This window comes from Silurus aristotelis, assembly GCF_946808225.1.
Source record: "Silurus aristotelis genome assembly, chromosome: 23".
Classification (NCBI taxonomy): domain Eukaryota; kingdom Metazoa; phylum Chordata; class Actinopteri; order Siluriformes; family Siluridae; genus Silurus; species Silurus aristotelis.
Genome location: NC_139596.1, coordinates 13,927,675 through 13,942,113, shown reverse-complemented (window position 1 = coordinate 13,942,113; position 14,439 = coordinate 13,927,675). Strand labels below are relative to the sequence as shown.

General features: G+C 40.4%; 1 long non-coding RNA gene across 11 annotated transcripts in view; it reads left to right on the top strand.

Moving 5' to 3' along the window:
• The window catches only part of LOC310718697, a 118,969-nt gene that overhangs the window by 75,735 nt on the left and 28,795 nt on the right, over nucleotides 1-14,439 (top strand). For 4 of the 11 annotated variants that reach the window (XR_014531219.1, XR_014531220.1, XR_014531225.1 and 1 more), the window contains 2 exons: nucleotides 9,107-9,144; nucleotides 11,851-12,286. This is a non-coding gene — a long non-coding RNA (uncharacterized lncRNA). Of the gene's footprint in view, nucleotides 1-9,106; nucleotides 9,145-9,461; nucleotides 11,144-11,850; nucleotides 12,287-14,439 lie in introns of those variants that run through there. The other 7 variants (XR_014531222.1, XR_014531224.1, XR_014531218.1 and 4 more) reach the window with 5 other exon arrangements.

Here is a 14,439-nt window from a genome sequence, read left to right as displayed (position 1 = left end):
TATGGCTGGCCTCGAGTTGGCTCTTTAACCATTCGGAATGTACCACATTGCTGGGGTTAATAATAGAGCATGAGGTCCAGGCTGTGTGTGTGTGTGTGTGTGTGTGTGTGTGTGTGTGTGTGTGTGTGTGTGTGTGTGTGTGTGTGTGTGTGTGTGTGTGTGTGTGTGTGTGTGTGTGTAGGGGTGATGTGTGTATAGCTTTGGTATGGCTGATAGTGGGCTGCATGCTGCTTATCATTATCCACCCACCCTTAGCTCTCCAACCCCAATTACTGTTTACCCTGCTGAAACATTAGCCATTATTGCTCTCCCTCACAAATGCGTTTTCCTCTGTCCCTAATAAACAAATATTATTCTTAAAATCCTGGTGCTATTAGTAAATATTCCAGTTGAGAATTAATAACATTCTCTCTCGTTCCAGAACTCACGTAGAGTATTCTGTGGCAGTACAACAACAAGCCCCGAAATCCCAGGATGATTATTTGTGAGATGTTTGCATGTAGACTGTGTAAATATACAGTCTGAGGAGATCCATGTGCCCTGTATCCATTGACCCTGTTCTCTGTGTTTATGCATTTTGTGTGTGTGTGTGTGTGTGTGTGTGTGTGTGTGTGTGTGTGTGTGTGTGTGTGTGTGTGTGTGTGTGTGTGTTTGATGTTTGTCTCTGATAGCTGATGACTATCAGCACTCGTTAAGAAGATTAGTGAGCTCATTTGCATGCATGAGCTCATTTGCATGAGTTCGTTATCTCATTAGATTGATATCGGGGAGAAAAGGGCTTGACCATAGTGCCTACCCACTCCTTCCCCACCGCAGGTGTACAACTGTGGTGTTTAATGTTGTTTAATGTGCTTTTCTTACTTGTTTGTGCGATTAAAACGCCATTTGGAATATGTCATAGCTCGGAAGGCAATTGAATTGTTTACTGTTGTGGAATATATCTGCAAAATTAACTATTATAAATTCAGATCTTTGAAAAAAATAAATTAATTTTAAATTAATTTATATATATATATATATATATATATATATATATATATATATATATATATATATATATATATATATATATATACAGTTAGCATCTAACCAGAAGTGTATTGGTTGCAGTGTAAATTAGCAGTACACATAAAGGCGATTATATAAAACTATAAGACTAATAGTGGCAGTTGCTATGCATTTATACAGCATGCAGTTTCATGTATTTTAGAATTACTAGGAAAAAATTTAAATCAACAGGAAAAACATGGAAGTATAAGGAACCAGCTTATAGGCACTAAACGTATACAGTTTGATAAAACTGTATAACCTCGTTATCTCTCTAAAGCTGCTTTGAGACAATGTCCATTGTTAAAAGTACGTCAGAGTACAATCTGTGCAAAACAGACAATGTCCAAGCATTTCCATTCCTATTTGTCTTTCAGTTTCATTTGTGTTTCATGTCAAAATATTGTTGTGAAACCAATCGTTCATGGAGCTGCTTTTCAAGTAAACTGTACATTATAACAAATCATATGTCACATGATTGTAATCTGTGGCAGAAGTCAGGCAGGCCAGCATTTCTAGCAACAGTGGTCTAGATCTGCTGGTTCCAGCCACTGCTAATCCCGTTTTTTCATGATACCCTTTTACAATGAGCAGTGTTAAAAAACAGCAGACCCAATATTATAATGCTAAAAGTCACAAAAGGAGATAAACCACAGCCAAACTAACATGTATAATGGTTAGTAGCAGTATCAACTCAAAATACACTTTGTTTCAAATGGGCTACTATAACTGAACTCCATGATGGCTGTCGATATGTTTTAGAAATGTACCAGGGGATAAAATGAAGGGGCTACTTGTGGCACACCAGCAGTCATCCAATTTGCAGGATCTGTGTGATGCAATCATTCCCACATGGCACAACATTCCTACATCGTGTAGAATCGATGCCTGCGAGAAGTCCTGCTGTTCTCCAGGCCAAAGGAGGAACAGCATGCTACTAGAGAGTTGCAGCTAATAAACCGGCAACTTGGTGTAATGTGGTAATAACCAGTCGGCCCTTTTGGCTCTTGTTGTTCTCTGACCAGTGTCATTGTGTACACATGCTCCTATTTACTTTCAGGACAATGTTCCTAAGGTCACGGTGTCTCTTCCACATCACTTTATGAGCTCTTGTCAGTAGAGCCAAAGCTATGTGTAAACCTATGTAGCCAGGTTCTTTATTAGGTTCAGGTCAAACTGATTTGAGCTGAACCACTTTAAACTGGTCGGCTGTTTTTCCCGGTGTGTGTGAGAGTTCAGTGTTTATGTACTGTAGTTACTGAATGTAATATCTTGAAGCTGAGTGATCAGGGATATGCTTGGCTAAGGAAGACTCTATGAAAGACCAGTTTAGACTCGTATTACATTCAAGATCCTGTTCAGACTTTCTCAATTTCTCAACGTTAAACCTATTTATTTGTTTGTTTGTTTGTTTCTATTTGATTTTTGTACAAGGATATACACCCGCAATGTTGTTTTTGATGAGCTGTTAAGGCGGAGCAGGAATGCAAGTGTATTTGTACAGTATTTAAATTTTAAAAATCCATAACAGGCAGAGGTGGAAAGCTGGAAAATACCAGAACCACAGTCAACAAGCACTGAAAAACAATGTATAATAGAATGTAACAGTCTCAAGAATGTAAAATAGCAACCAGAAAATATATACTGTAGTATATGAATTGTAGAGGGGAAACAAGGTGAGAACGTGGAGGGAAACAGGGATCGAGTCAAATAATGAGACTGGGAGGAGGCAGCATTCGAACAGAACTTTTTCTCTGGTTCCTGGTTGGGTCCGTTCTTGATTTGCAGTGTGTGTGTGTGTGTGTGTTAGTGCATGGTGCCCTGATCAGCACCTGATTCTTGTGCTGATCAGGGTACCACTGTGAATATCCAAATAAGCAAGGTGACAAGATGGTACACACGGTTGTGTGTGTGTGTGTGTGTGTGTGTGTGTGTGTGTGTGTGTGTGTGTGTGTGTGTGATGCTGCATGCTGTCCTGATCGGCACCTTTTCTTCAGTACCATTGTGAAACTCTAACTAGGCAAAGTGAAAGATGATGTGTGTGTGTGTGTGTGTGTGTGTGTGTGTGTGTGTGTGTGTGTGTGTGTGTTTGTGTGTGTGTGTGTATACAACTGTGTATGTGATGGTGCATGGTGTCCTGATCGGCACCTGATTTTTCTCTTCTGAGCCATTGTGAAAATCCAACTAGGCAAGGTGACGAGATGAGGCAACTGTGTATGTGTGTGTATGTGTGTGTGTGCCTGTGTGTGTATATATATGTGTGTATGCGTGTTGCCCTCAGGTGAGCAGGTAGGCAGGAGAAAATACGAGTACTAGATGTCATCTTGCATCTCTATTCCCTTCCCAGAGCTTGGTTCTTATTTAAGCAGCCGCTCGGCGGAGTCCCCTATCAGTCTTCTCCTTATGTGCCATTGGGGTTATTCCACCGAAATGAGCGCTCTCGTTTCTGCGGCTCCTTCCCCCAGTTCAAAACACTGCCACATCGCCTGGATCTGTTTTTTGGAACTCTTCAAAACTGTGATTTTGAAAAACCCAGCACTTCTGAGCCTAAAGGGACCCACAGCCATAAGTATAGAAGCAAAAATGGATTGGGAGATCGAAAGACAAAAAAGCAGACACCTGACACCTATGAAAACTACAGTAATTTACAATATCTCTCTTTCTTTCTATCTCTCTTTCTCTCTCTCTCTCTCTCTCTCACTTTCTCTCTCTCTCACTTTCTCTCTGCCTTCAACCTGCATTTCTGGGTCACGAGAGACATTTAAACTGCACTTATAATTAACAGCTATTTTTAAACAGAGAGAGAGAAAGAGAGAGAGAGATAGATACAGACAGTGAAAGAGAGAAAGAAAAGGAAATGGAGCAGGGGAGAGGTACAAAAGCATTAAAATTGCCCCAGATTCGCTATTGAATGGGACACATCATGGCAATATGCTGGGAGATCAAAGTGAGAAAGGGAGAAAGGAGACAGGGCCGATCAGTGGGGATAAATGGATCTCTGTATAATGGCATAAGAATAGCGGCCTTATTTGCAGCTGAAACAATTTAATAACTGCATTCATTATGGGCCACTGTCCACTGCCGGAGATGTCTGCTATTGCAGCACAACCCCACCCCCTACGACACCCCACCCTTTCTCTCGGTCTGTTAGGAGGAGGATTGTGGTACACTAGCAGGGCCAAGCTGAATCGTAGCCTGGCCGTGGCCTGAAATGAAGATGTAGCATCGAACTGACACACCCAAATGATAGAGGAGTAGGAGGAGGTGGCAGCCGCTATCAAAGAGCCTCCCACAGGATGAGGCTTCACTCCGCACTCTGCTAATTACAGCCGATGCAAATGTGCCCGCTGTATGGCTCTTCCCTGGACTTATTTATATATTTATCTGGTTATTTAGTCTTTCATTCAGTCGCTCTGGGCTGGTGGTGTCATGGGACAGGGTACAAGTGAAGGCTCGCTTGCTTTGCCTCTGTTGAGTCGCTATGAATGTACGAGGCTTTGTGAGGTGATAATCTATTAATACAGTCCAATGGGGTTCATGGGGATGCAGGCTATAAGGGCACCTTTATTAAAGATGTTTTGTCTTCGACTCTGTGTGTGTGTGTGTGTGTGTGTGTGTGTGTGTGTGTGTGTGTGTGTGTGTGTGTGTGTGTGTGTGAGAGAGAGAGAGAGAGAGAGAGAGAGAGAGAGAGAGAGAGTGTGTGTGTGTGTGTGTGTGTGTGCGCTTGCCATCTTATCTCTCCATTAGCCTTTGGTGGCCTGACCAGTCCTCTCTTCCCTCTTCTGTCTGCTTTAATGGGTAATTTAGTGATGCAGGCTTGACATATACTCCTTGTTTGTTGCCATGGCTACCAGACCTTGTAAATGGCTCCATCTCTCTCTCTTTCTCCCTCTCTCTCTCTTTCTCCATCTCCCTCTCTCTCTTTCTCTCTCTTTCTATCTGTCTATCTGTCTCTTGCTTTCTCCCTTCCTCCTCCTCTTGCAAGATATCAGGTCACTAAACACACACTCGATGCCCTCTAGAGACGAATACCACTGGCACACACCAGTACTTTTCTCTCTCTCTCTCTCTCTCGCAATATCTTTAGCACAACAATTTCCCTGGAAATTCCCTCCTTATGACACCCTTGTGTTACATCTGGCCCAGAGCTGACCTCCATAGGAGGATAGATTTGCCGGAGCAGGGTTGAAAACCCCTGATTAAGGGTATATAAGTAGACCTCAAAAGAGCTTTGTAGACATATTTATACAAGAGACACGTCTTCCCAAACTGTGAGTGAATGTGGATGTGATAATTTGAGTTGGATGGACGCGTGGATGTGATTGTTTAAATATAATTATTCGTGTCAAATAAAAGTTTATAATTATTTCTAAGTGGGAATTTCCATGTTAAAAATACAACAACAATTACCTGACTAGTTGATTTTTTTTGCATGTACAGTGCACTGTACTCTCAGCCTGGTCCCAATGTCGAGCGTCGCTTGACGATCTTGGTGCTTGATTCTTTTAGCAGTCAGTGTAAAAATGACTGGTAGGCTGTTTCTGTCTCTTTTGATTTTGTTTTATTGTCCAAGGATGAGGGAATAATAACTTGCGCTGGTGTGGTGTGCACGCTTGTATTTTTCATCTGGCTTTATGGCCTCCGTCCTGGTGTTATGACAGAGCCGAGGCTCTGAGCGGGACTGAGCCCCTGATAAATGACCAGCTTTGTACTTCCTCAAAAAGAAATCATATCTCCAGCTTCTCTATGGTGCACCACGCAGAGCCAGCAGTGATGGGTGGTTCCACAACACCCAATATAAATGTTTTTCCGCTACTGAAGAAAGTCATAAAACAAAGAGAGCAAAATACATAAAAAAATAAAAAAAGATAGACACATACACAGGCAGATAGTTCATTTATTTATATTGTGCACTGACTCGGGGCATTTAATGCCATGTCTTTATTTACTTGGTAGTACAATTCAGTAACAGTCTTACAGTAATCTGTGTTTCTCAGCTCACTGTAAGATTACTGGATATGTTTCATATATAGAATACGCTGCGACAGTGTGTCTGACAAATCAGAATCACGCTGATGTTTTGTTTCGTTGCCAATGATACATGCTTACCCAGCATAATACTATACCTGTAGTATTGAGGAGTAATTATAGACTTAAGTAAGTGTGTGTAGGGTGGAGGATGAAGAGAATAGCATTTGTGTATTGGAGAGAGAGGAAAAGAGAGATTTGGCAGTGCAAAGTAATAGACAGAACATCTGCAAATATATTCACAAGAGAAAGAGAGAGAGAAAGGTCGAGAGAGAGAGAGAGAGAGAGAGAGAGACATGAGTATACACGTGTTCACACACACACACACACACACACACACACACACACACACACACACATACACATACACATACACACACACACACACACACACACACACACACACACAACATAGGCCATTTGTCATTTTCTCATTTTTCATTTTAATTTTTTGTTATTCTTCCTAATATTATTAGCCACTTATTAAATATATACAATATAAATATAATGTGTGTTAGTTAACTGCAGATGCATATAGTCTTTCCAATAGAAGATTGAAATGAGAACTGAGTGTATACGCATTAGATCAAGGCTTAGTTTCTATGAGGACCTAATGGTTTAAGCGCTCTCCTGTGGAACATTTCCAGTGATTTGAGCCAACTCTCTAATGATGCATGCAACTTCTCCGCATTCTATATACTTCAAGATTTGAAACGATACTACATATATTGAAAAGCGTGCAGTTAATCGTTCAACCGACTATTGAAAGAAAACGTGAAACAACAAAATTGAGGTTTATTGAAATCTAAAAGAAATAAAGTGCGTATCCACTGTTTGACCAGCAGTCGAGCTCTGGTTGTCCGGCCCATTCAAGTCGAAAGGAGGTTTCGCTGGGATGAGTGAGTACGCTGAGTGATTTTGAATGAGGCTCCTCTTTGTATATTAATTCGAGCCATGAATGACTGACAAATTAGTTAGACACATCAATTACAGGCTGGGCGATACAGACTGCCGCAGTAGCGCACAGTGTTTCGAGCAAACTGAGCAGATATAATAAGTGTTGTTTTATGATCTACCATTTCAGATGATCATGAAAACGTGCGTTAACACTCCAAATGAGCTTTCTAGGTTGTAAACTAATCAAATCGTCCTTTCCACCAACACCTATTACCACACCCCACCCTCCCCCGACCTTTGCTTCATGATCCAAATGGAGCAGTTTGTAGTTTTAACTTTGCTCTTCTTAGTACTAGAGGAGCCCAGAATTCGTCTAAACCGATCTGGGGGTTGTTGTTGCTCCCCGAGCGTGCCCCCCTGCCCCTTTGCCGGCCTCTTCCCCTCTGCTGTTAAAGCACACCTTCCCGCTAAAGGTCACCAGGGTCACACATCTGCATGTGAAATGTGAACCCTTTGACATTCCAGGGCTGTCCAGAGCCCCGCCGAGCTCTTTTGTTAGCTCAGACGCTAGAGTCCAGCCTAACAAGCTCCCCGCAGAATGAAGCGTGGTAACGTTATCTGTCTCCAGTGGCCAGCTAGTAAACAGAAAAAGCTAGTGATTAATGATTTGGTAATGCTTAAGTGTAAGCTGGATGGAATACGATATTAAGAGCATAAGCTATCATGAAATAAAAGGTCAAAGACCTCTGGGTTTGAGGAGATTTGTTTTTTTTTACAAAGAGTGGACTGGATTTAAAATAAGAGATGAACCAGAAAATTTGAAGTAGTAGTAGTTGTAATAGTAATATCTGATTACAAATATGTTTTTTATTAATATTTTAAATGTATTTGTATTCATATTTTTTAGACTGTATCTAGAATGATATTCTACATATATACACTATATAAAAGCTATACTATATATTACACCTGCCACAGCACTGTTGAATTTTGAATCTGATTAGTCAAATGATATTGATTAATAATTTATACAAACAGCTCTGTGAGTAGTTCTGGCTGCGTGGCAAAACAGAGATTTCTATTAATGCGTACATTCTAATACCTTACAGTTTCTATAGTAACAGCTCATTCACAAGGGCTTATTTAGTACACACACCAGAATCTATGGCTAATAATAAAATAATAGATATGAAAACATGTCATTTAAGAAAAAAGGAGGTATAATATTTGATATGGTGAAGTTTTATATAAAAGAGGTAGTTCAAGTTTCAACAACAATCAGTTTCCCACACAAGTTCTAGGTACTAGTAGTGTGTGTGTGTGTGTGTGTGTGATTAACTTCAGTCAACAGAGATAAATGAGCCTGGTGTCTTAATGACAGGTTTTAGCCATGGTATGGTGCCCCTGTAGTACAGAGGGTTAAGGGCCTTGCTCAAGGGCCCAAGAGTGGAAGCTTGGTGATACTGGGGTTTGAACCCCCAACCTTCTGATCAGTAACCCAGCACCTTAACCACTGAGCTACCACTCCCCGTGTGTGTTCATGTAACAGCATGTTCTTGCCGCATCTTATTCCTTACGTATGATATGTACAGTAAAGCATCTGGGAATCGGGGTGTGTGTGTGTGTAGTGTGTGTTCATAAATGTGAAGCATTAATGTTTAAATTTAGTTAACAGCTTGATCCAAGCATTACAGTCACAGTGAGCTCCATCTTCGCCCGTAGTTAAAGTACACTGGGAGAAGCCGGAGGACCCTTTCCCCACAGCATGCTCTCTTTGGCTTTTTATGATGTCCATAAAATGGAAGAGTGCAGCTTAAGTTGAACTAATAATATCAGGGCTTACAGGCTGTGATTGATGATCTCCAAAGTGAGCAGGATCACTCTCATCTTTCTTCAGATTTTTATCACTGACTTGTTTGCAGTCATGTGCAATCAAAAGATCCAGGAGGGGTAACAAGTGTTTGATGTATGATCCTTGAGCCACTTTTGTCAGAGATGCATTTCTTTGTTTCTTCGCTCTCGGCAAGCGTTGCTCTTACTCGTCTGATTCCTTCAACATGAATCCTGTGTGTGCACTCTGTTTATTTTTGCTCTCTCTATCTCTCCCTCTCCCTCTCTCTTTCTCTCTCTTCAGATGGTGGGAATGTCTGCTCTTGGGGGATGGGCCAAGAGGTAAGCCAAACATTTTTCCAGTTTGACTTTTGCCATGAAAGGCAGCAAAAAATCAACAGTACACCACAGCAACACTCACTCCCCAAAAACACACTGTACATCTCCATCCCTTTTTCACTCACACACACACACACACACACACACACACACACACACACACACACACACACACACACACATAAACACACAAACCCCTTAATGTCCTGCTATCAGAGATTAAAGAGTTCTTCGGTCTTTACCTCCCTTTGAGGCCTTAATATCCTTCGTATTGTGCCAAGAACGCACATCTTTTTAAATAATATAAATCATGTTTATAGGCTCGGCTCTTTGACTGTTTTAACTCCTCTCCTGCTCGCCAACTCTGGAGGAAATCCTTTGCATGGAGGTTTGGATTTTCTCCTGCTGTGGTTTCAGCAGGTTAAGGCCACAGCAGGGCTGAGGGCTGTCGACGGGTTTTTTGATGAGCCGCTCCTGCTGCTCCTGGGTCTTCAGATAAGAGATGTAGCCTGACATGGGCATCACTGTCATCTTGTAAATATTTTTTTTTGACCATTAGATCTTACTGGATCAGCCCAAGTTTTTTTTTAATTGATGTGCTCTTTAAACCAGAACCACCGATTATGGAGTCTGGGTACAGATGTAAGTTTATGTAAATTGTAACATGGCTTTGTATGCCAGTATTCTCTCTAAGCATTATTTCATATTCATAGCTGGAGGGAGAGAGGAAGGTTTCTGTCTGTCTGCCTGCCTGTCGATCTATCTGTCTCTCTCTCTCTCTCTCTCTCTCTCTCTCTCTCTCTCTCTCTCTCTCTCTCTCTCTCTCTCTATCTCTCTCTATCTCTCACTTGCCCTCCCCCTACTCTCTAAAGCAGTGCATCAGTATCCCCTCTACTTGTCAGAGGCCCCTGAAATGATTGATTGTTTCTCAGTGTGTCCTGACAGGATATGTAGTAGCGTGGGGCCCCTGGGGTCTGGGACAGCACTGCCTTCTGATTAAGACCCCTGCAGTAATCATATGCACCAAGCCAGCACTGCACATCACATCAGCAGAAAAAAAAATAGTTGCTATGCTTCAATTCTCTAAGTTAACATTGCTTTTGTCCAACCACAGAACCAGCTGAAAGTTTCCTTTTCGAGTGATTGCATTTGGGATTGGTTTGAGAAGCTGTTTCTATAAGATGCAATGCAAAAATAGCACAGCAAAGCATAGACCTTAAAGCCACTGAACATCAGATGTTTGTCAGTGTAAAAATGACAAAACTAAATGTAGTGTGACATTATCATGGTGTTATTCATTTAAAAAAAAATTAAAAAAGGTTTGCATCATATATAAGAATTAGAATCAGAATACTTTATTGATCCCCTAGAAAAATTGTTTGTTTGCAGTTGCTTAAAGATTAAAGAAAAATAAAATATTCTGCCAATTGTCTACAAAACAGAGATCATATACACAGAGTCTCAAAAGCCAGGAACCTATGAGAATATCACTATAAATATTGCACATTTTTGGCTTAATATTTTGTTTATTCCTTCCTGATAGAGATCACAACAAACTCTCTCCTGTATAAAAGATATACTGTATAAAACATCCTGCGTGGGCGACAATAGCAGCAAGGGCACTTTATACAGCAGGACAATAGAGCTACAGCAGCACAAGGACAGGCCTTATTTACTTCTTGAATCCAGTGTACAGAAAGATGATCTCTAACTCCACATATAGCACTAAGCCAGACAGCGAAGCAAGCCAAAGCCTTGGGACAGTATTGATTTTTAATTATTTCTGAGGACAGATAGCAGCACTGCTCAGAACAGATCAGGTCATAACTGGTCATCACCAGGCCTTGTCCTCTATCGCTCCTTTTCTCCTTAGTAGAAAGAGACATCGCTTTATAAGTTGGCCTTTGTGCCACGCTGCATTACAAAATATCCAACTTCACCTTGACCCACCGTTAGAATTCTAACACATCACTTGTGACACACCTATTAGATGTGCTTCTTGTTTCAATGTCAGTGTAGACAACAAGCTGCTGTGATCATACGCACTGTGCTCATCTCAATCCTCCCTAAACTCAAACATGTTGTTGTAGAATAAATGATTTTTATATTATTTGTGATCATTCAATGAGCTCATATACTTATAAATATAAGATAATTATTTATCTAGTGGAAAAAAATAGGTAAAATACATGTCTTGAACAACAACAACAATGACTTAATGTTTAATGTATAATACTTTGTCATGTTTAATTCCATATATATATATATATATATATATATATATGTATGTGTGTGTGTGTGTGTGTGTGTGTGTGTGTGTGTGTGTGTGTGTGTGTGTGTGTATGTATATATATATAAAATATTCTTGGTATTAATTGGAACACTGACTGCACCTTGGCCTCTCTTCACCCCACATAAGTTCCTGACTTTACTAACACCAGTGTGGCTGATGAACACAAATGTCCACAAACACTTAAAAAAAAAAAAATCTAGTGGAACATCTTCCCAAAAGAGTGGAGCAACTCGGTACTAAATGTGAAATGCGATGCTTAAAAAGCAAATACCGGACTTATGACTAGGTGTCCGCAAACTTTTGGCAATATCGTGTGTGTGTGCGTGCTTGCGTGCGTGTGTGTGTGTGTGTGTGTGCGCGTGCGTGTGTTTTTGTAGGCATCCCAATACTAACTTACATGCTTGGTTGTCCTACAGAAATGAGCAAGGCCTTTAACTCGCTGTGCTCCAGGGGCACTGTGCTCGCTGACCCTGCACCCTGACCCCAGGTTTCTAACATTGCTAGGATGTGTGAAGAAAGACTTTCACTCTGCTATAAGGTACTTTAAACAAGTACAAAGCCTATTTAACCATTTTCTCTCTTTAACTACTGGACATAATATACAGTATATACATAATATTCTTTCTAGCTAATGAGCACTAATAGCTGTTCATTTCCTATCATGCTGCTGATGTGGAGATCATCAGAAGGGATGTTAATGGTGGCGCTGTTCAGGTTGACAAGCCACAGCATCTGTGTCAGGGAGCACAGCTCTGTCTTAGAGGTACGACGCTCAAGTGTTTCCCACCTCCACCAAGTCCCAGGACAGATGGTTCCAGCTGCAGCTGGCACAGTGTGGTGCAACACCTGAAAGTATGGCAACACACACACACACACACACACACACACACACACACACACACACACACACACACACAGATTCACAGCTGTGAGAAACAGACACACACATAAAAGCGTGACTATAACAGCAGGCAAACCATTAATAGATAACTATGTTCAGGCAGTAAAAAATGTATAAATATGCTGTATGTATACAACATCATCATGTGCATAATATCTGAGCCACTAAATAACCCTTAAATGCCTTGTTTTTTATTGGTTTTTTTGGGGTTTTTTATCTCATATTGCTGACTATTAATGTTTCTTTCATAGAAGACAGACGTTCAATTTACATGTTTTACATCATAGAACCACAGCCAAAAAGAAAAAAAAAAGGAAAAACAAATTCCTGTCATATTTGTTTATGAAAGATTCACATTATTCACTACAGCTCTGCAGGTAGTCGCCTGAGCAGACATGCCGCTGTCACCCGTGCCGTTTTGATTGCAGAGAAATGGGAAAACATTGGCTTTAGTCTTGTTAACAAAATTTATTTCTCCCCAACTGACAATCCTTTAAGTAGGAGGCAGGAAACCAGCCAGAATGATGTGTCATACATTCCTGTTAGGGAGCATAGCACAGACTCTAAAATGTTTCAAGACATGCGTGCCTATAAATCTCCCCGCCGTGCGCCTGTTAATCAACAGACCTGTCTAAACTAACTCAGGTTTGGCATTTTCTATTGACAGATCAAGAGGGAGAGACAGAGAGAGGGAGAGATTTCTTGCATTTTCTTGCAGGACCACTAGTGTAATCACTGTCGAGCTTGTACACAGCAGACTTTTGGACCTCCAGTCCAATCAATAGAAATACATTAGGCTTAGTGATGAGAGGAGATGGAGGGAGGATGTTATGCCAACAGTAAACAGAGTAGTGTTGAGCTTGGTTAAAATATGAGCCTGTACTCGAGTCCCGTGTGAAAATCAATTGGAAGATGAGGGAGAATTATTGCTTTGACTCACAACTGCAGTCATGCATGTGGAAGCCACACAAGAAGCAATGTGGGCAATTGTGCAGTGTGTTGCTTTTCATCTCTCCTTGTCTCTTTTTTCTTCTTATGTCTTGCACACTCTGTCGCTCTAATTCTGAGCACTGCAAAATGATCTTGGATAGAGACAGGCCTTTGTGTTAGACTGTTATTTCATTGTCATGCTTACTGTCATATATTGTCATACTTACTCACATATATTCAGGGTTGAGTTAATCACACATATTAAAGATTTAACACCAGCAGTGTGCACATTGGTATTCAGACCTCAGCCTCCAAAATTTTCAGAGGTGTGTCTCAGTTTACACAACATTCTGACCTCCAACTTAATTAGATTTTTCTTGAGTGACATCAGCTCGAGTGTGGAGCGATATTAAGTCCAGCGCCACTATCTGATAGATTCACATAACCACAGTATGTCATGCTGAAATGTGTGTTTTGGGCTGTAAATACACTCAGATTCACCTTTGGAATGTCATCCTAGGCCAATATTGAATGTACAATGATGACTGCATTTATTCATTAATAGTATCATCTTTGTAAAGGCCATGAAAGGTTTTTTTTTTTTTTTTTGCACAGAGGACAGTGTGGGAGACAGCATCTTAATCAGGGACACTACTAATTTAAAGACATTTTTTTTATTAATGGATAAATAAGTGCTTAGTTAGTGCATCATTCAAACCATGAGCACACAGAATGAACACACTGGCTTAATTTCATTCATTTAACTCAAAATAGTAAATTGTAAAAAAAAAAAAAAAAAAAAAAAAGAAGAAGAAGAAGAAATTGCTTAAATTCCATTCACACTACTATTTTGTGAGTTCCTGGAGTTTGCATCCAGAGTTTAAAATATTATAGTGAGGAAAAACTGAAAAACTTGTTAAAGACCGAGGCCGAAGGAGAACAGCCAGACTGTATCATGCTGCAATAAAGTCTATATTTGTATTTTATACAACCAGTCATTACAGGTGCCATTAGCAGAAAAGCATCCTAGATGCTTTTTTTTTGTTTTTATTAAAACTTATGTTAACTATAACTTCTTGTCTTTCTGTTTAGCACAGATATTAAAAGTGGTTATTTCAGTTACTGTAATCTTTAGTTCTAGCAGTCTGGAAGATCTCATATGACCTCTCTCATA